The sequence below is a fragment of the Notolepis coatsorum genome, assembly GCF_963971535.1.
Source record: "Notolepis coatsorum genome assembly, chromosome: 15".
Lineage (NCBI taxonomy): Eukaryota > Metazoa > Chordata > Actinopteri > Aulopiformes > Paralepididae > Notolepis > Notolepis coatsorum.
Window position 1 is genome coordinate 20,966,199 of NC_140179.1, and position 20,482 is coordinate 20,986,680.

The following is a 20,482-nucleotide window of genomic DNA, read 5'->3' on the forward strand; positions in this document are numbered from 1 at the left end:
GCCGATCACTTTCCCGGGAACGTCCTGCCAGACACTGATGTTTTAGAACAGTAGCCAACGGGTATCAGTGTTGTGTCGTATTAATCAACAGAGAAACAGCACAAGAGACCTTTATTTACCTGAACATGTTCTAGGATTATTACATTTATACTGAGTGGTATTGGTGGGGAGCAAAAGCCCTACAAGATAAGATAATAAGATAAGATCGACCTGGCATACCGTGCGGCAAAGGGAACCGATCCCGCCTACCTCCGGTCAATGGTCTCTCACTACACACCCTCAAGACCCCTACGCTCTGCATCTTCAGGCCGTCTCAGACCCACTCCTATCCAAGCTCTGGGAGGGTCATCAAGGAGAAGTCGCTTATTCTCAGTCCTTGCCCCACAATGGTGGAATGAACTTCCCACCCCAGTTAGGACAGCCGAATCCCGTCCAATCTTTCGCCGTCGACTAAAGACTCACTTCTTCAATCATTATCTGAAATGATAAAAAAAATAACTAACCAACTAATGACTAACCTTACTGTCATGCACTTGTCCTAATAAACTAACCTACACTGTAACACGCAACACTTTGATAAACATTGTTACTCAGCTGATAGAGTTGTACCCTTCTTGCTGTCTTGTCATACAGAACTTGTAAGTCGCTTTGGATAAAAGCGTCAGCTAAATGACTAAATGTAAATGTAAATGTGTGTGTGTGTGTGTGTGTGTGTGTGTGTGTGTGTGTGTGTGTGTGTGTGTGTGTGTGTGTGTGTGTGTGTGTGTGTGTGTGTGTGTGTGTGTGTGTGTGTGTGTGTGTGTGTGTGTGTGCGCGCATGGGGCCATTGGGTGGGGCCGGGGGACAAATACACTGGAGGAAAGTAACCCAGCTCAGCACTGCCCAAATTATATCATCACTATTGCCTGTTTGAAGGATATCATCCTCAAACACATATACACCTACATGCCTTGTAGAATTCCACACATAAGAAAGAAAGATACTGGGATGAATAAACAAAATAGGAAATAAAATGTAGAAATGCATGCAATACATAAATAAATATGAATCTCCATATATGAAATAGAACATTTAGATAAGGTGCTACTGAGATGTTTTGGTGAGTTCTTTGTTTTTTTGTGGAAGTTGCCCTTCTTAAAAATGCATGAACATTCACTGATAATTGGTCTGTAGTGGAGTCTACAAGGTCTACATTGCCGGACCATGTAGAATCCGGACCTTGTAGACTGACATAATTATGTGCATAGTTTAGTCTACACAGGCCATATTTCAAATAATCAAAATCTTACTTCATTCATCTTAAACATTCTTGATTTGGGGGATTGGTAGTTCCCATGAAATCTGAAGTTGTTCAAACGACAACAGCGATCCACCTTGAATTAAATCACACAGCCGAGTGAAACCTTGTTGGCTGCGTCACAGTCACGAAAGGGGCTACTTAATTAATTAATCCAACCCACTTTATTTATAGAGCACATTTAAAAACAACAAAGTTTACGAAAGTGCTGTACAAGTCCCACAACATAAGATAAAAAAAAAGAATAATAATAATAATAAAAAAAAAGAATGAAAAAAAAAAAAAAATTAAATGTTGAAGCTTCGAATTAAAATCGAAGCTCGGCCCCGGATCAGAGACCGTGAGCGTGAGAGGCGGGCCAACGTTTTCGTGTCCCGCTGGAGGAAGTTTCGTCCTTTCCTCCACAACCTTCAGTGGCCAGCTCGTCTGAACCTATGCAGGTGGACAGCACTTCTGTGCGTGACTCCAGGCAGACTGGTTCTCATGTGGACTGGTGCCGGTACTGCAGGAGAAAAGGTCACACGAGGGTGGAGTGTCCGAAACTGAAGGGAAACGGTCAGTCTCGCTAGTGGGCCAAGAGACACTAGTGGACGTGCACAGGACTTTAGAGGGGCAGGTGCTCAAAGGCTGAAAAGGGCACTACACTTGTGTGTATATATTAACTGAGCGCGCGCATGGGCGATTTTTAAGGGCCCTTTTCGGGCGGGGGCCCCCCTTTTTATGCTTTTTGGGGGGTTTTGGTGATCAAATATTGAATATTGAACTATAATAATCAGCGCAGGAGCTCACTTATCCTTGAAAGACACTTTTATCACTGACTTAAAAGGCCCATACATCTCCATAAATGTTCAGGGGGGAGGGAATAAGTGCTTACCCTACAGACCCCAAGAAGTGCTGTATATTCTGTATTGTTTAATATAAATGCATTTTTTATTCCAATCCCGATTTGTATTTGAGATTCCCAAATCCCATCGGACTTGACTTCTTCGTGTCCCTCAATGAGTGTAATACCAGCATTCAACTGTATGCGCCACAGCGGTTTCTATCATCATCATCATCATCACCACCCACGCTATGCATAAAATGTATAGGTCCGCGGAGAGGCACACTAAGGAGGCAGTGCAAACTGCAATGGAATATGGGGCATCTCTCTCTCTTTACCTAATTCTATGCTGACATTTTTCAGTTGGAAGGGCAGTCTATATGCGCAATTTTTTGATGAGGCTCAAAAAGGCAGGTGCTCAGGCACCCCTTGGCCTCTATGTGTGCACGTGCCTGAGTGAGACACCACATCACCCCCTTTGGAACCTTTTTGCCTGTGGTTTTAGGCTGGAATAGGCAGTCTGTTAAGGTTGACACCTTTTTAGACTCAGGGGCAGTGGACAGTTTCATCTATTCCAGATGGGCTGAGGACTCTAAAATACCTGTACATTCCCTCCATAAGCCCTGTAGTGTCACAGCGCTTGATGGACGGCCATTGGGTACAGGCAGTGTCACCAAAAGAACCAATTATTTATCTATGCGGGTTGCTTATGGGAACCATTCTGAGCGCATTCGATTATTTTTGGTGGATTCCCCCACGTATCCCATTGTGCTGGGTCATTCTTGGCTTAGTAAACACAAGCCACAGATAAATTGGGGTGAGGAGAGGGACACTGTTATGCAGTGGGGCTCCCAATGCCGTCACCGTTGTTTCCAAATTCCTCCGTCACCCACGAGTTATGATCAGTTTAGTGAGAGCGGTTGTGATCCTGTTGAAGCAGTGGGCGGTCTTGGTTTCCAGAGCCCACTCTCTCAACCATTGCACTCCCAGCCATCTGTCGATCAGGATGGGAGTTTGGAATGGGATCCACAGTTTGATTGGGACTCCCTCGGTGAGGAGGTTCTGGCGGAGGACAGTTTAGACAGTTTAGAGGCTCTGTGTGAGGACTTCTCCTCGCTTACTTGTACAGCTGACCCCCTCATGGAGAGCACCAACATCATGAGCGTGGAGTCACACCCGTTACCAGAGGGAGTTCCCACTGTCTATGCTGACCTCAGTGAGGTGTTTAGCAAACAAAGTGTCACCATCCTGCCACCGCACCGACCTTATGATTGCGCCATCGAATTGCAGCCGGGCTCTATTCCCCCTCGTGGTTCCTTGTACTCGTTGTCGGTCCCCGAAAGCGCAGCTATGAACACCTACATCAAGGAGGCTGTGGCTACCGGTTTTATTAGACCTTCCACTTCACCTGCGGGTGCTGGATTCTTTTTTGTGGGAAAAAAGGATGGAGGACTGAGACCCTGCATCGACTACAGAGGTCTGAACAGCATTACAGTAAAAAACCGGTATCCCCTTCCCCTGATGAACTCGGCGTTCGAACGCCTCCAGGGGGCATCCATTTTTACCAAACTTGATCTCCGCAAAGCCTACAATCTGGTGCGCATACGCCAAGGGGATGAGTGGAAGACCGTGGTCAACACTCATAATGGTCACTACGAATACCTGGTGATGCCATTTGGTCTTACTAATGCCCCTTCAGTTTTTCAGGCGTTAATCAATGACGTGCTCAGGGAGATGTTGGAAAAGTTTGTTTTCGTCTACTTAGATGACATTCTGATATTCTCCAAGTCCATTTCTGACCATGTCAAACATGTCAGGCAGGTCTTGAGGTGCCTTTTGGATGCACGGTTGTTTGTGAAGGCTGAGAAGTGTGCCTTCCATGTCTGCTCTGTGTCCTTTCTGGGATTCATTGTATCTGAGGGGAGGATTCAAATGGACCCCAAGAAGGTGTCAGCAGTGACAGACTGGCCTACACCCGTCTCGGTCAAGCAGGTGCAACGATTCCTAGGATTTGCAAACTTCTACCGTCGTTTTATTCGTAATTTCAGTTCAGTGGTAGCACCTATCACTGCACTCACCAGGAAGACAGCACCTTCCCATTTCCAGTGGACTCCCAAGGCTGAGGCAGCGTTCATTGAGCTTAGGAGAAGGTTCAGTTCTGAGCCTATCCTCATTACTCCTAACCCATCCCTGCCATTTATCGTCGAGGTGGATGCTTCTGAGCTTGGAGTCGGAGCTATTCTGTCTCAACGCTCATCGTCCGACGGTAAGGTACACCCATGTGCGTACTATTCACGTGGGCTCTCGCCGGCTGAAAGAAACTATGATGTTGGGGACAGAGAGCTGTTGGCGGTCAAGTTGGCATTGGAGGAGTGGCGCCATTGGCTAGAGCAGTGCTTCTCAAACTTTTTCTGTCAGGCCCCCCTTTGGCGGACCAAAATATTTTGGGCCCTCGCCCCAACAAAATAGTCATGAAATGGGCCATGTTTAAATTTATTGAAATAACACCAATATCGTGACCTTTCAAATTGACAACACCTTCCCTCGCGAGAGCCACCTTGCCTCGCTGTGAAACAGCACTGCAGAATGGTCAGCTCCCATCTCCTCACACAGCGCAGAGAACAGGCGCACTTTCAGGGGTCGTGTTTTGATGAAATTTACCACGTTTATAACTTCTGTCAAAACCTCATTCAGCTCAGGGCTAAGCTGTCTTGACGCTGGCGCCTCTGTGAATTTACAGTGCGTCCATTGCGCGTTTGGCGAGACCCCCTTGATGAGCGCCTGTAGCCCCCTCCTTTTCCCTGCCATGGCCTGCGCACCGTCAGAGCAAAAGCCCACACAGTTCTCCCATTTCAGTCCATGTTCTGTCAGGTAACTGTCAATAATTTTGAAGAGCTCATCGCTGTCGCTCTGTTTTTGACATATTTGCAAAACAGCAGATCTTCACTCAGTGACTGGGAATTTACAAAGCGAACATAGGAAATAAGCAAACAGTCTTTATTGCTGTCAGTCTTTGACAAGGCAACACGCATGTCATCCTCAAGGCTCAACTTGGCCCTATATTTCGTTTTCAGAGCTGTCATGGATGAAAAGCCAGCTTCACACAGATATGTGGTGCTGAATGGTATCAACACCTTAACTGCTGCATCATGAGATACTTGGTACTCAGCACCACACTCTGAAACTAGCTCTCCAGGGCCCTGTTTCTTGTACGTGGTTCAACTAAGTCGATCAAGATGTCATTATCCAGCTTCAGTTAACCCGATGTTTGAAGCCGGGATTTTCCTGTTCCAAGAAGGTGGATTCAGTCTCGTTAACTCAAGCCAGACTTGATTCTCAGGATCAGTGCGCGCGCCCGCCTCAGCTGAGAAGACAGCAGGTGTCGATCGCAGAAATCCTGATTCTCTAGCGGCATTGATTGATTAATTGATTTAAAACTTTATTAACATATTGCAGTACGGCTCAATCGCCTCGCCGACAAGTTAAATGCGTTATCTATAGGCTAATTTTAAGTCCCTCATTACCTCAATCAATCAGATTATATTTCTTTAAACTTGCCTGCTGGATTGAATAATCAAATGAGATCTTGCTAGCGAAAATAATTAGTTAACTGTTATACAGAATTACGATACGGCTCTCTTACCCATTGATTGATGTATAGTCAATCTTTAACTTATCTCCAATGTGGTCTAACGGGTTGTTCTTTTGACTTTCACACAGACGACCGGGGTTCAAGACCCTAGTCGTCTCCTTCTTTTTGCAATATAGGAATAATTCAATCTGGTGCACGTTGAGAGCTATATAAAGAATGACATCCTCAATGCATGTAGATTTATAATATTTTAACTTAAAACCAGGCTACTTTGGCGTATAATCATTAATATTATATTCAAAAAAATCATATTGGAAAGACCGGGTTTTGAACCCGGGTCGCTGGGTTGGCAGGCTTGAGCACTACCGCTGGACCACTGTGCCAGATGGGATAAATTCATTGTTTATACATTAATGAACGAGAGACCCGTGTTTAGAATATCCTTTGTTATGAATGAAGTTTATCTCTTTATCCTCATTCATTAATGTGACGTCAACGGCTCATTCAATTTCTCAAATCCGTCAAACAGCGCATCTCATCAGACATCTTAATCCCAGTTACAATTAAAATAACCACATAATGTGTACATCGCACGAGCGAGCGCCACCGTCGCCACGGTATATATAACGTGCATTATTTAGGACAAAGTGAATTTAGTATCAGCATTTTGGGTCTATTTTACATTTCAAAAGCCCCCTCTGGAAGAATGGAGCACAAGAACGTAATTCAGAATGGTATAATGCAGATCGTAGACTGTGGGAATAGTTTCAGGAAACGGGCCGTCACTTCTTTGCGGGGGCGTGGCGATGGTTCAGGCTAAGTTGAACTTGAACTCTGCTTTCGACCAGGCTCAAACTTTTGGATATGTTGTCATGGTGATTTGGAAAATCCACGTACATGAAACCGGAAAGTCCGGCTAACCCAGTTATCCAGTTAAAGTTATCCGTCTAACTCAGTTATCCAGGTACAAGAAACAGGGCCCTGGTGGTATCAGATGAGATTTCAATGAGTTCTTCCAAGAGTTTGGATGGAGATGTGTCAGGAAGCTTTGTCTCAATGTTGTCTGTAAAGTTCTTTTTTATCCAGAGTAACTTGGTGATCCTTTTCTGTGTTTTATTAAATAATGATTTTCAGATTGAGAAATGGTCAAACTTATCCAAATATGGTATTTTCATGGAGAACAGTGCAGCTGCAACAGATAGCACTTTAGTGATAATTTTCTGTAATCCAAAAAAGAAATATCTATTTTTTTTTCTAAATCTCAAGGCCCCCCCTGTCATGACTCTGCGCCCCCCCTGGGGGGCGCGCCCCACACTTTGAGAAACACTGGGCTAGAGGGAGCTGAACACCCATTCACAGTCTGGACAGACCATAAAAATTTGGAATATATCCAGGGTGCTCAGAGGAGAAGCTCGCGACAGGTCACTGTTTTTCTCTCGGTTTAATTTCCTCCTGACGTACCGTCCCGGGTCTAAAAATATCAAGCTGGATGCTCTTTCCCGGTTATATGATGGATCAGAGGAGGACCGTCCTCCTGAGCCCATTATTCCTGCAGGACAGATCCTAGCTCCTGTGACATGGAGCATTGACTCTGCTGTGCTGAGGGCACAACGGTTGGAACCAGATCCGGGTGGGGTGCCCCCGGGTCGGTTATTTGTACCAAACGGCATTCGTTCTCGGGTGTTGAAGTGGGGCCACTCCTCTCGGCTGACAGGACATCCCGGAGTGCACAGAACTCGTGACTTCTTGGCCAGAAGGTTCTGGTGGCCTGGTATGATGAAGGACATTCGGGAATTTGTGGCAGCCTGCCCCGTTTGTGCACGGAACAAAGTTTCTCAACAGTCACCACCAGGGCTGCTTCATCCTTTGCCCATTCCTAGTCGTCCGTGGAGCCACATCGCCATGGATTTTGTGACTGGTCTGCCTCCTTCTGATGGTCACAGCGTCATCATGGTGGTGGTGGATAGGTTCTCCAAAGCAGCTCACTTCATTCCGCTGGTCAAGCTGCCATCTGCTCAGGAGACCGCTCAACTGGTGGTTGACCATGTCTTCCGAATTAATGGCATCTGCCAGGGCGTGGTGTCGGACCGCTCGGTTTTGGAAGGCATTCTGTGCTATACTGGGTGCGACGGTTAGCCTGTCATCAGGGTTCCACCCGGAGAGCAATGGGCAAACAGAGCGCACCAACCAGTCTATGGAGAGTACGCTTCGCTGCTTGGCCTCCTCCAATCCAACCACTTGGAGTCACCAACTGGCATGGGCAGAATATGCACATAATTCATTGTGCAATGCATCCACTGGTCTCTCCCCATTTGAGGTTCAGTTTGGGTATCAGCCTCCACTGTTTCCTGAACAGGAGAGGGACGTGGGGGTGCCATCTGCCGAGGCGTTTATCCGTCGGTCTCGGGCGACATGGAAGAGGGTGCGTTTGGCTCTTGTGCGTGCTGCGGCCCAGCACAAGCGGTCGGCGGATGTACACCGTCGCCCTGCGCCTTCCTACCGCGTGGGCCAACAGGTGTGGCTTTCCACACACGACCTTCCATTATGGGTGGAGTCGCGCAAACTCGCTCCCCGTTTTGTGGGCCCTTTCACTATTGTTCGCAAGATAAATCCAGTCACGATGCGTCTTCGGTTACCCTCGTCGATGAGGGTACACCCTACATTTCACGTATCCCGCCTTAAGCCGGTTTGGAGGAGCAGGTTGGTTCCTGCAGAGAGACCTCCACCTCCCCCTCGATTAATTGATGGCCAACCTGTGTATACTGTACGTATCGTGTCCAGTAGGCGGGTTGGTAGGGGTATACAGTACCTGGTGGACTGGCAGGGTTATGGGCCAGAGGAGCGCATGTGTGTTCCGGCCAGGGACATCTTGGACCCTGAGCTTGTTCGGGAGTTTCGTAGACGTGTCTCAGAGGGTCCGTCTGGAGCCGCACCCTAGAGGGGGGGTCCTGTCATGGCTTTTGCCTTATTTCACCTTTCTGTGAGGGACAGCTGTCAATCCCTGTTCCCTGTGGTTAATTGCCTCATGGGTCGGCAGGTGTGTGGGCTTGATTGCACCTGATGCGGTGCAGCTGTGCCTATGGCCATGTGGAGTCTATTTAAGTTTGGAGATCGCAGTGTCAACTGCTTTTTCATTTCCTTGTGCTGGCTATACTTTTGGTCAGGCTTCTTATATTTAAGTGTAGTGCTGCCCTATTCAGCATTTAGCCTTCTTTTGTAGCTATACTCGTTTTCGTCTACTGGCTTAGTTTACACTTTATTTTATAAAGGCTGAGTCCTTTATGGTAGTGTTTTCTTTTGTTCTTTTGGAACTTCCCTTTGCACATAAACTCCCTTGGTGGAGGTTTATTGTTTTATGTTTGCAATAAACTCTGTTTTTAGGAGTTGCCTTTGTGGCTTATTTATTTTCTCTACAATACCTCTTTAATGAGTGTCGTCCTGTTTTTTTGGACAGTACTTATTTTCTTGAATACTCACTTTGAGGCTTCCATCTGTAAAGGTTGTTTTGTGTTGTTTATTTTTCGCCTTCTCCTAAAATGTCTGCATAAGCAGTTAGTGGTTATTCGTTTTACGTATAACTTTAAGAGTGAAGCACTTTGGTTTGGTTGACAAACTATCGCATCGCCGCAACTAGAAACAATGGCCTGGCCTGCTTCTAAGTTATGTGACCTGACTGCAAAAAAAATATATATATATATATATTATATAATTATTATAATTTTTTTTATCAGCACAGGCCAGGCCACCGGGAAAACTCCCGGTGCTCCCGATGGCCAGGCCGCATCTATACTTTCCACAACAAATTTGTGTTTCCGCGTTCGAGTTTTGCGCTCTGATTGGCCAGGTCATGTGACATGTGCGCCAATCGTGGGACGGCAAGTTCTGCCCCTATTTCCGGGTCGAACAGCTTGCAAACTACCTAACACCTAGTTTATCACTGGTTAAGCTTAGGTGACTCTTTCGCAGTTGGTTAAGGTTAGAGTTTGGAATCAGGGCAGGCGTTCTATCGCCATGCTCTAAGACAAACTCTAACCTTAACCAACTTCGAAAGAGCGCCTAAGCTTAACCATCCAAAAACTTGCGGTCCCACGATTGGGCGTACATGTCACATGACCTGGCCAATCAGAGACGCGGAAACACGACTTTGTTGTGGAAAATATTCAGGCGGCCAGGCCGGGCCCCCCCCCCCCCCCCCCCCCCCACACACACACACACACACACACACACACACACACACACACACACACACACACACACACACACACACACACACACACACACACACACACACACACACACACACACACACACACACACACACACACACACACACACACACACACACACACACACACACAGTACATACACACACACACACATACCTACCTACAGTACACATACACATACATACATACATACATACATACATACATACATACATACATACATACATACATACATACATACATACATACATACATACATACATACACATACATACATACATACTGTACATACCTACATACATACATACATACATACATACATACATACATACATACATACATACATACATACATACATACATACATACATACATACATACATACACATACATACATACATACATACATACATACTGTACATACCTACACACACACACAGCTTTGTGGATTTTGTCTTGTTAGACGAACAATTCCAGCATGTAAACAATACAGTGCAGCACATGCTGTATTCTCTCTCTCTCTCTGTCTCTGTCTCTCTCTCTATCTCTCTCTCTCTCCCTCTCTCCCTCTCTCTCCCTCGCCCCCCTCCCCCGCCGTACCGCCGTGCAGAGAGAGAGGGGGGGGGGGAGTAGAGAGAGGGGGGCTGAGGGGAGTCAGCGGGTTCACAGAGGAGCGACGGTGGAGAGAGATCCACGGATGGAAAGTTTTTGGAGAGCGAGACAAGTGGCCCCCCTCCCCTCGAGGCCCACCCACCCACCCCTTCCCCCCCTCGCCCCCCCCCCTCCCCCTCGGGCCCCTAAGGCTAATGTGATCCCCCCCATTTGTGCTCCTGTCATAAAGAATGCGCAGACTAAACCACTTTCCCACCACTAAGAGGATTACTAAGGTAATGCTTTCATATCAAAAGATGCTCCGGCAGATCTGCCGCGGGAGGCTGACTTTAATAACTCATGTAGAAAATTGAGGTCGAGATTTCGCTCCGTGGATCAACCCAAGTTGTTGGCCCTTCGCTGTGGGGCGCGTGAGGCCATATGAACCTTTTGCTTAAAAACATTTAAATAATCACACCTAGTTCATAGTCGTTGGAGATTCTTGTTGACGAGGGACGAGAGTTGACATGTTTGGTTGAAAATCAAGAATAAGAATAATAAGAGACATAAACATAGTGGCTCAAATGACTCATTTCATTGACTTATTTGATACACCTGTTAAAATGGTCAGCTACTCTCTACAACACCAGAGCTGCTCACCATATCTCTACAACACCGGAGCTGCTCACCATATCTCTATAACACCAGAGCTGCTCACCGTATCTCTATAACACCAGAGCTGCTCACCATATCTCTATAACACCAGAGCTGCTCACCGTATCTCTACAACACCAGAGCTGCTCACCGTATCTCTATAACACCAGAGCTGCTCACCGTATCTCTATAACACCAGAGCTGCTCACCATATCTCTATAACACCAGAGCTGCTCACCGTATCTCTACAACACCAGAGCTGCTCACCATATCTCTATAACACCAGAGCTGCTCACCATATCTCTATAACACCAGAGCTGCTCACCATATCTCTACAACACCAGAGCTGCTCACCGTATCTCTATAACACCAGAGCTGCTCACCGTATCTCTATAACACCAGAGCTGCTCACCATATCTCTATAACACCAGAGCTGCTCACCATATCTCTACAACACCAGAGCTGCTCACCATATCTCTATAACACCAGAGCTGCTCACCATATCTCTACAACACCAGAGCTGCTCACCATATCTCTATAACACCAGAGCTGCTCACCATATCTCTACAACACCAGAGCTGCTCACCATATCTCTATAACACCAGAGCTGCTCACCATATCTCTATAACACCAGAGCTGCTCACCATATCTATATAACACCAGAGCTGCTCACCATATCTCTATAACACCAGAGCTGCTCACCGTATCTCTATAACACCAGAGCTGCTCACCATATCTCTATAACACCAGAGCTGCTCACCATATCTCTATAACACCAGAGCTGCTCACCGTATCTCTAGAACACCAGAGCTGCTCACCATATCTCTATAACACCAGAGCTGCTCACCATATCTCTATAACACCAGAGCTGCTCACCATATCTCTATAACACCAGAGCTGCTCACCGTATCTCTATAACACCAGAGCTGCTCACCATATCTCTATAACACCAGAGCTGCTCACCGTATCTCTATAACACCAGAGCTGCTCACCATATCTCTATAACACCAGAGCTGCTCACCGTATCTCTACAACACCAGAGCTGCTCACCATATTTCTATAACACCAGAGCTGCTCACCATATCTCTATAACACCAGAGCTGCTCACCATATCTCTATAACACCAGAGCTGCTCACCGTATCTCTATAACACCAGAGCTGCTCACCATATCGCTATAACACCAGAGCTGCTCACCATATCTCTATAACACCAGAGCTGCTCACCGTATCTCTATAACACCAGAGCTGCTCACCATATTTCGCTAGATGTTAACACTTCGGTCAACCCTCCTTCCAATGTGCTGCTCCCAGCAGTTGGAACGATATGCTAAAAGACTTGGACAAATTGACAAATTGATCCCCCTCACTACTTTTAAGGATTCTATCTCAGAGTTGTTTACACACACCTGCAACTGACAGCCAGCCTTTTAACTAATGTGTCTGTTCTGCTTCATGTATGCCCCTTTATCCCCCAGGCCATCAGAGTCTTGAACACTGAACTCTCCACACCCAAGCACACATGAGCACACACCAGTGACGGCTGCTGACCAAATTTGTTGGTGAAGCACAAATTATTATATTATATTATATATTAAATTATATTTTTAAAACATCCCCCACTGTGTGTGTCAGTGGTCAGTGGACACAGATGAAAACATATTAACATTAGGTGACGGCGCACCTGACCAGACACAGATGCAAAAAATGACATATTCGGTGACGGCGCACCTGACCAGACACAGATGCAAAAAATGACATATTCGGTGACGGCACACCTGACCAGACAGATGAAAACATATTAGGTGACGTGTGACAGCACACCTAACCAGACACAGATCAAAACATATTAGGTGACAGCTCACCTGACCAGATCAAAACATATTAGGTGACAGCGCACCTGACCAGATCAAAACATATTAGGTGACAGCGCACCTGATCAGATCAAAACATATTAGGTGACAGCACACCTGACCAGATCAAAACATATTAGGTGAAGGTGACAAGGAAGCCACAGACTCATACCCCCCCGACACTCAACTAACCGCCTCGGACAGTCCTTCATACCAGCGGCCATCAGGCTCCACAACAGTGGGCAGGGACTGCTGCCAGACATCGACCTAGAACTAATAGGAACCCAAGTAGGACAATAACACTACCTTATGCATACTGCACCTTATGTGGATACTGTGATACTGTGAATAATGAATAATGTATATTTCAGTTAGTTAGATAGTAAATTATAACACTACCTTATGCATACTGCACCTTATGTGACACTGTGAATACTGTGAATATATATTTCAGTTAGTTAGATAGTAAATTATATTGACCTATTTGTTTACACTGCTTGTGTTGTTTTCACTACCTGTACCCCCCCCCCCCCCTTCCCCCATGCTGCTATGATGCCTGAATTTCCCCAAGGGGATCAATAAAGGAATATCTTATCTTATCTTAAAAGGAAAGATGAAATTACCTACCTGGGTTCCATCCTAGAGGCAAATCTTTCCTGTGACAAAATGGGATCCAATGTAATAAAACTAAGTCAACCAACAAACTAGATTCCTGTACCAGATCTCCTCTCTGGTAAACAAGAATACCTTGAAGACTCTAAGGCCATGGTTAGACTAGTGTTTTTGTGGTCGTTTTTTTAATACGTTTGAATACGTTTGCTGTCCCTATTACATAGAAATGCCGTTTTTGCCGGAAACGTTGTGGCCCTACTGAAAACGCTAAATTGTGTTTCCGTTTTGGAATAGCAGCAAAAACTCGCCGACAACATGTTGTGTAATCTGTGCGGAGCCGTTGTTGCTCAACGCCCATGCGCAGTAGATACCATCTGCGTGCCCTTCCGGTGACAACAGAGCTGTCCCAAATAGCTGCAGCTACCATGTGTTGTCAAGTTATTGTTATAAGGACCCCAGTCCAAGCTACAACAGTCTGCATTCCCTTAACAATTGTTTGTATTGAGCCGTATTGTATTGTACCCATTATGCAATATGTTAAATAAAGTTTACATCCATTCATTCTGCTAGCATTACCGATTGCATGAGCACTGCCGCTGGCTAACGTGAGCTAGCGTTAGCTATCAGACCCTGTTAGCTCAAGCTCCTCTTTCAATCTTAACAAGCATTAAACAAAATGACCCAGTCATCTATTCACCTTTGTTTAATACACACAGCGTTGTCTCTAATGTTATCTAGCTACTGATAGCTCCCGATATCATCAGTTTGGTGCTGGCTGGTTAACGTGAGCTAGCGTTAGCTTCTAGCCACAATGCTATACTGTTATACTGGCATATTCCATTCACGTTAGCATGTAGCTAACAATGTAGCTAACAACATTGCCGATCCTTTTTGAGACTAAACTATCCGCTCTTGGTGGTCACTTGTGTTGATGTTAGTTTTGTTTCATCAACAAATGAGAGGCAGAACACACCGTGAATGTATCCGTTTTGTTTATTGCACTTTTATTACACTTTGCTGAAAAATAAGTGCTGCATTGGGTAAATAGGCATTTAAAGATTGTTGACATTTTCTTTGCAGGAAGTGTATTGGCACATTCAAGTTCTGATTGGTTGAAAATTGCCTTCATGTTCGCCACCTACTGCCACCTACTGCTTTGGCAGTGTACTACATCACTGTACTCAGGTTGCAAAACATATGTCTCACTCGGCTACCGCTACGTTGCGACCTGGAAAAGCAAAACTCATCTGAAAACGAAACGAAGGTGTAACCGCAGCCTTAGACTGTTCCACAGTTTCACTCCACATATCGAGATGCAGTGTCTTCTCATGGTAGTGCGTACATTTAGCACTTTTAAATTGTGTTCTCCCCTCAGATTATAACCCCCCTCCCTATCAAAAAACAATTCTTGAATGTTTCTTGGAAGTGCATGACTTTTTGCTTTATACATTAATTGTGCCGTTTTAAATTCCTCAAGATCATTTAACTTCAATGTCTTTGACTCCAAAAACAATGTTAGTGTGATCACGATAATGAGATTGCATAGGTCTATGAATCGATATCGCGATTTTGTTTCGATTAATTGCCCAGCCCTACTGTGTACAGTAAGTTAGCTTGGTGATCATCATTGTGATGTAATATAAGCTAAGCTAAAAGGTAGCTAACAAATTGGCTAGCTACTGTTAGCATACAAGCTTTTACAAACACTGTACTTACTTTTTCATCCACAACTTTTTTTCTGATCCAGATGCATAAGTCCTCTCCATGTTGCTGATTTATACTTCGGTCCTTTGGTGCAAAGTTTCATTTAGCCTACAGCAGTGCTACTGCCACAGTAATGTTACTGACTGGGCTCTCCAAGCCCTCTCAAAGCAGGAAATAGGAAATAGGAAATGGTGTTCTCTGATTGGTGTAAAAAAAAGTGTCAGAACTGTCAATCATTCAAGCCCCATTAAAATGTATGAGTGAGGTTTAGTCTCACTACCCGCCTTTTTAAAACTCAAATACCCTATTTTGATTGGATAATTATATTCGTAAGCCCAACCTGTGCACCTATTTTAGCACTGAGTAATTGACATCTGGCCATTACTGCAGTTATGGGATCAGGCCAGATCAGAGAGCTCAGAGCTGTCACTTGGACATTTTTGAAGAAAAACGCATTGTTTTTTTCACAGAGGAAAACATTTCTAATAAAAAAAAAAAAATAATAATAATAATAATAATAATAATAATAATAATAATAATAATAATAATAATAATAATAATAATAATAATAATAATAATAATAATAATAATAATAATAATAATAATAATAGAAAAAATATATATATATATTAACCCATTCTCTGCCACCACTTTGATCATCCTAAACCATTCTCTGCCAGCGCTATTTGTCTATGGAGATGTTCACCTTCTTTGCAGGGCTATAACTTTTTAAATTGTATTGCTAAATTGACATTACTATGGCCCATTCAACATCAATTATCTATCGTTCAGGATGTAGGAATGTTTTACTTTTTCATTCACACATTCATACGAAAATACCGTCTAGAGTATAAATATGTTTTTATCGTTTTCTGCAGTATTTCATAGAACGTGAGATATAGGCATAAATGCATATATTAGATTATCAAATGCAGTTTGATACCGATCCATGCTATATGAAAAATGTTAACTGTACATGGTCCTAAACGTTATGACTGATCATCTGCGGGTGAACGGAGGGGGGGGGGGGGGGTCGTTTATAATTCCGTGACCGACGTTAAATGATTTATGTAGTATGGGTGATATATTGATCAGAGCAGTTTGTATCGAAAATGATAAAGAAAAACGCTGAAACCACCGTTGGGCGATGAGAGTGGAACAAACAGATCCCAGTTATGTGGTGGGGATCGAGGCGATCCAGTTCCGGTTTGTATAATACTAATATACGCCCAAATCATGTTGTTTATTGAGTTATGGCAACGATCCATGACCACGGTGTGTGGATTGAGTCCCGGGACGATAAACGAGTGGCCGGACGGAATTAGGGGACGGACCGAGCTGAAACGGGCATTTCCGGTTTGGCAACTCGCCGATCGGCCACCAGGTGGCGGTATTGAAGCGTTGCAGAGTTGTGATTGCTCCCGCAGCATATGACAAGGCTCCATGGGTGAAATATGAATTCCATGACGAAAATATGAAATATGAACTTGAAACACGCTGTACAGCGATATTGGCAGACAACGCATGGCGGGCAATAACACTGAACAGCGATTTTGGCGGGTAATGGGTTAATAATAATTTTTTCTTTTTCTTCTTTCTGTATATTACTCTTTCTGTATATTACTAGTGAAGCACTGCCTCACTAGTAGTCATGCAATAACCTCCACTGGCACACACACAACACACACTGTATATACGCTCACACACTAGCAGTCACTTTAACATGAACACACACACACACTCATGGTCACTTTACAATGAAAGGTCACTTTAAAAACAAGAACGGGAGTGGTTCTTGTATAGTAAACAGACGGATAGCAAGCTAGCATAAGGACACATAGTATAACTGTAGATTGTATAGTATAGTATTGTATATTAGTGTACATAAGACCCAGTGCCTCATCCATAGCTAATAGTGTATTGCACTATCGCAGGACTTTAGCATGTCTACCATGCTTTTTGTAAACTTCATGTACCTGATATGTCTTTATCTTATTACTTGTATTATTGAACAAATGTTTTATTCTCATCCTATTGGATTCCTATTATTGTATTATGGCATTACTGTATTATTGCACAATCATTGCGGGCAAGACCCCCCGCATTTCACTGTATACTTGTATGCCGTGACAAATAAAACTCTTGACTTGACTTGTAATTTAATTTGGTTTTAATGATCTCCGTTACCTCTGTGATGTATGTACCGTCTGTCTCTTTCCCTGTCACCCTTCAAGAGGTCCACCTGTCCTCTCGCCAGCCGTCACTGGAAATAATCATTTGTTCTTAGCTGGTTAAAATGTACGTGAAATTAAGCTTTTTGGTGAGTGTGTAAAACAGCTACAGCAAGGCTGCCCCTCTAAAATAATAATAATAATAATTCATTACATTTATATAGCGCTTTTCTAGACACTCAAAGCGCTCCCCCCAATGTATAGGGTGGAAATTGCCTCCTCCTTCACCACCACTGGGCTACGCAGGCTCAATGGCTGCCATACACTGGCACCAGGCACACATCACACTAAAGACCGGTTCATGGTTTTAATAGGCGCCATGATATTTCTTGTAGCGCCACCATCAGGCCTAACTGAGGACAAGATATCTCAAGAGGAAATGGGTCAGATTGCTATAAAAATTAGCTGTGCACATTGTATGACCCTAAGAGGATGAACTTGCCTCGAGAGCGCCCCCATCAGGCCAAACAATCCATTTTCAAATGAGCATATCTGCCGACCCGTTACAGTCACAAGATATTCTGTGAATATTCATGACCCCCAGGGAGAAGCCTGTTGGTGACCCCATGACCCCATGACCCCATGACCTTCCCTCCAGTGCTACCATATTGATTTATAGCCTGGGTCAGTTGAGACTGGTAATATTGGCAACTCTTGCTACTGTCATCTACCCAGTAAAATGCTGCATGAGAAAGTTATGGCAAAGTGGTAGATTGTTAGGCCTTGGCGGTAGGGTTGGGTACCGTTCACATTTGAATCGATACCGGTACCCAACGGTACATTTTTCTGTACTTTAGTCTCTAGAAATGTAATCTACCTACCTCAGTTGTAAAAAATGTGTCCAAACTTCTAATTATTTATTATTATTATTATTTATTTAGAACAATTTGTTAATTAATATATATATATAATATATAATATTGCAGCTAGCGTTGTCTGCATCTATCTTTGTAAAGTGTAACCACACTTGCGACCGTTTCCGACTGCTTTGTTGTCGAATCAAGTAAAATCCTAGGTAAGCGTGTATTGTGCGTGTGAACGTTGACGTGAACTTCATAGGTTTCGTTTCGCGGTAAACGAAACGTTGACATCATCGGACTTTATAAAAAAGAAAAATGCCGAAATGTGGCACCGGGCTAAAGACAGGGACACAAGGGGAACCCCGGGGGCAAAGGACTGGACGCCGCCTGAAGACACTGGGCATGACAGGAGGGGCTCCACCCCCTGATGGTGCCGGTGGACCAGGCGATGTGGGGCTCATGCAGCGCGAGCCAGGGCCGACCCAGGACTACCGGGACAAGAGGGGATCTGGTAATGAAAAACTGGAGTCTCTCAACGTGGTTACCAGCCACGGTGAGGAGGACAGGACAGGTGCGTTGAGTGATGTCAGCCAGGCGGCGATGATCCAGCGCGAAGACCTCCAAGGGCCTCTCGAGGTCCTCAAGTGGAATGTTGGCCCGGGTGGCAAACTCAACGTCCAGGAAACTCCCATCAGCACCAGAGTCAATGAGTGCACCTACCGTCGCCCGCTGGTCCGCCCAGGCTAGGGTGACGTTCGTCAGACGGTTATGTGGTGCACGGGTGGGGGAACAGGAAAAACGGCTCACCAGGATCTCCCGGGGTCCCGGCGAGCCTGGTCTTCTTGGCCGGGTAGGGCAATTGGAGACACGGTGTCCATCCCGGCCGCAGTAGAGGCAAAGGCCGGACCTGAGCCTGGACTCCCGTTCGGCCGGGCTAAGGCGGGTGCGTCCCAGCTGCATGGGTTCCTCCTTAGTCACAGCTCGGGAGGGAAAAAACCCACCAGTCACGGAGGGGGCAGGACGGTCAGCACTGTAGAGGCGGCTGCCGGGATGGGGAGCCCCTGAGTGGAGGTCGATGGCACAGTCGTAAGGCCGGTGAGGCGGAAGGGCCTGAGCCCGGGACTTACTGAAAACCTCCTCGAGGTCGTGGTACTCGGGGGGTACGTCTGGGGGTCCTAGTCGTGCTCGCTCACGCCTTCTCTCCCGGAGGCGTCCGTCGATGCGGATAGCGAGGCTGATCAGGCCCTCGAGAGAATCTGGCTCCTCTTGGGTCGCGAGCTGGTCCCTTACTGCGTCGTTGAGCCCCCTCAGGAAGGTGAGACAAAGCGCTTGATCGTTCCAACCGCTCTCCGTTGCGGCCAGTCTGAACTCCAGCACGTAGTCTCTGACACTGCCACTGTCCTGCCGGAAGGTGCCCAACCGAGCTCCTGGGTCCTGGCCACGAGCTGGGTGGTGGAAAACCCTTCGGAGCTCTGCCACGAAGTCTGGGTAGGAGAAACAAAAATCGGCCCTCATAGCCCAGGAAGCAGTGACCCACTGTGCTGCTCGGCCCGTGAGCAGGTTAGTCATGTAGGCTACTCGGGCTCCCTCTGACGAAAAACGGCTGGGTTGATGAAGGAAGACCAACTCACACTGCATGATGAATGTGGCACAATCCTCGAAGTTACCCTCGAACAGACGTGGTTCGGAGAGACGGAGCTCCCGAGGTGCGAGGTCTGCCACGGGTGGTGAGCTGGCTGAGACTCCTGGGACAGGTGGGGTTAAAAGCAGAGTGTTTAATGCTGTACTGAGAGCCTGTAGCTGGTGCAGAACAACAGCCTGCTGATACCACTGGGTAGTCTGCTGGGTGGCCAGAGTATCAATGGAATCCAGAATAAACTGGACCTGGGCCCGGAGGTCCTGTAAAGCAGCCGCAGCCGCACCCAACTGTTGGGTGTGGTCGTTGACCAACTCGATCTGGACCGCCAACGCTGTTCTGACCCTGTCTGTGTCGGCTGAGGTCGTCATGGTCGGGTCGTAATGTTAGGGTTTGAACCGACCTCAATCGCACGGCACAGACAGGAAGTTCCGAGTTAGCCAAATACTAGGGCGTATTTATTTACA

General features: G+C 45.7%; 1 pseudogene across 1 annotated transcript in view; it reads right to left on the bottom strand.

The window, feature by feature from the left end:
* Positions 1 to 1,778: 1,778 nt before the first annotated feature.
* Positions 1,779 to 20,482, bottom strand: part of LOC311241965 (dTDP-D-glucose 4,6-dehydratase-like) — a 36,691-nt pseudogene continuing 17,987 nt past the window's right edge. The window contains exon 4 of the transcript in view: positions 1,779 to 1,799. The product of the transcript in view is annotated as a dTDP-D-glucose 4,6-dehydratase-like (transcript). The remainder of the gene's footprint in view (positions 1,800 to 20,482) is intronic.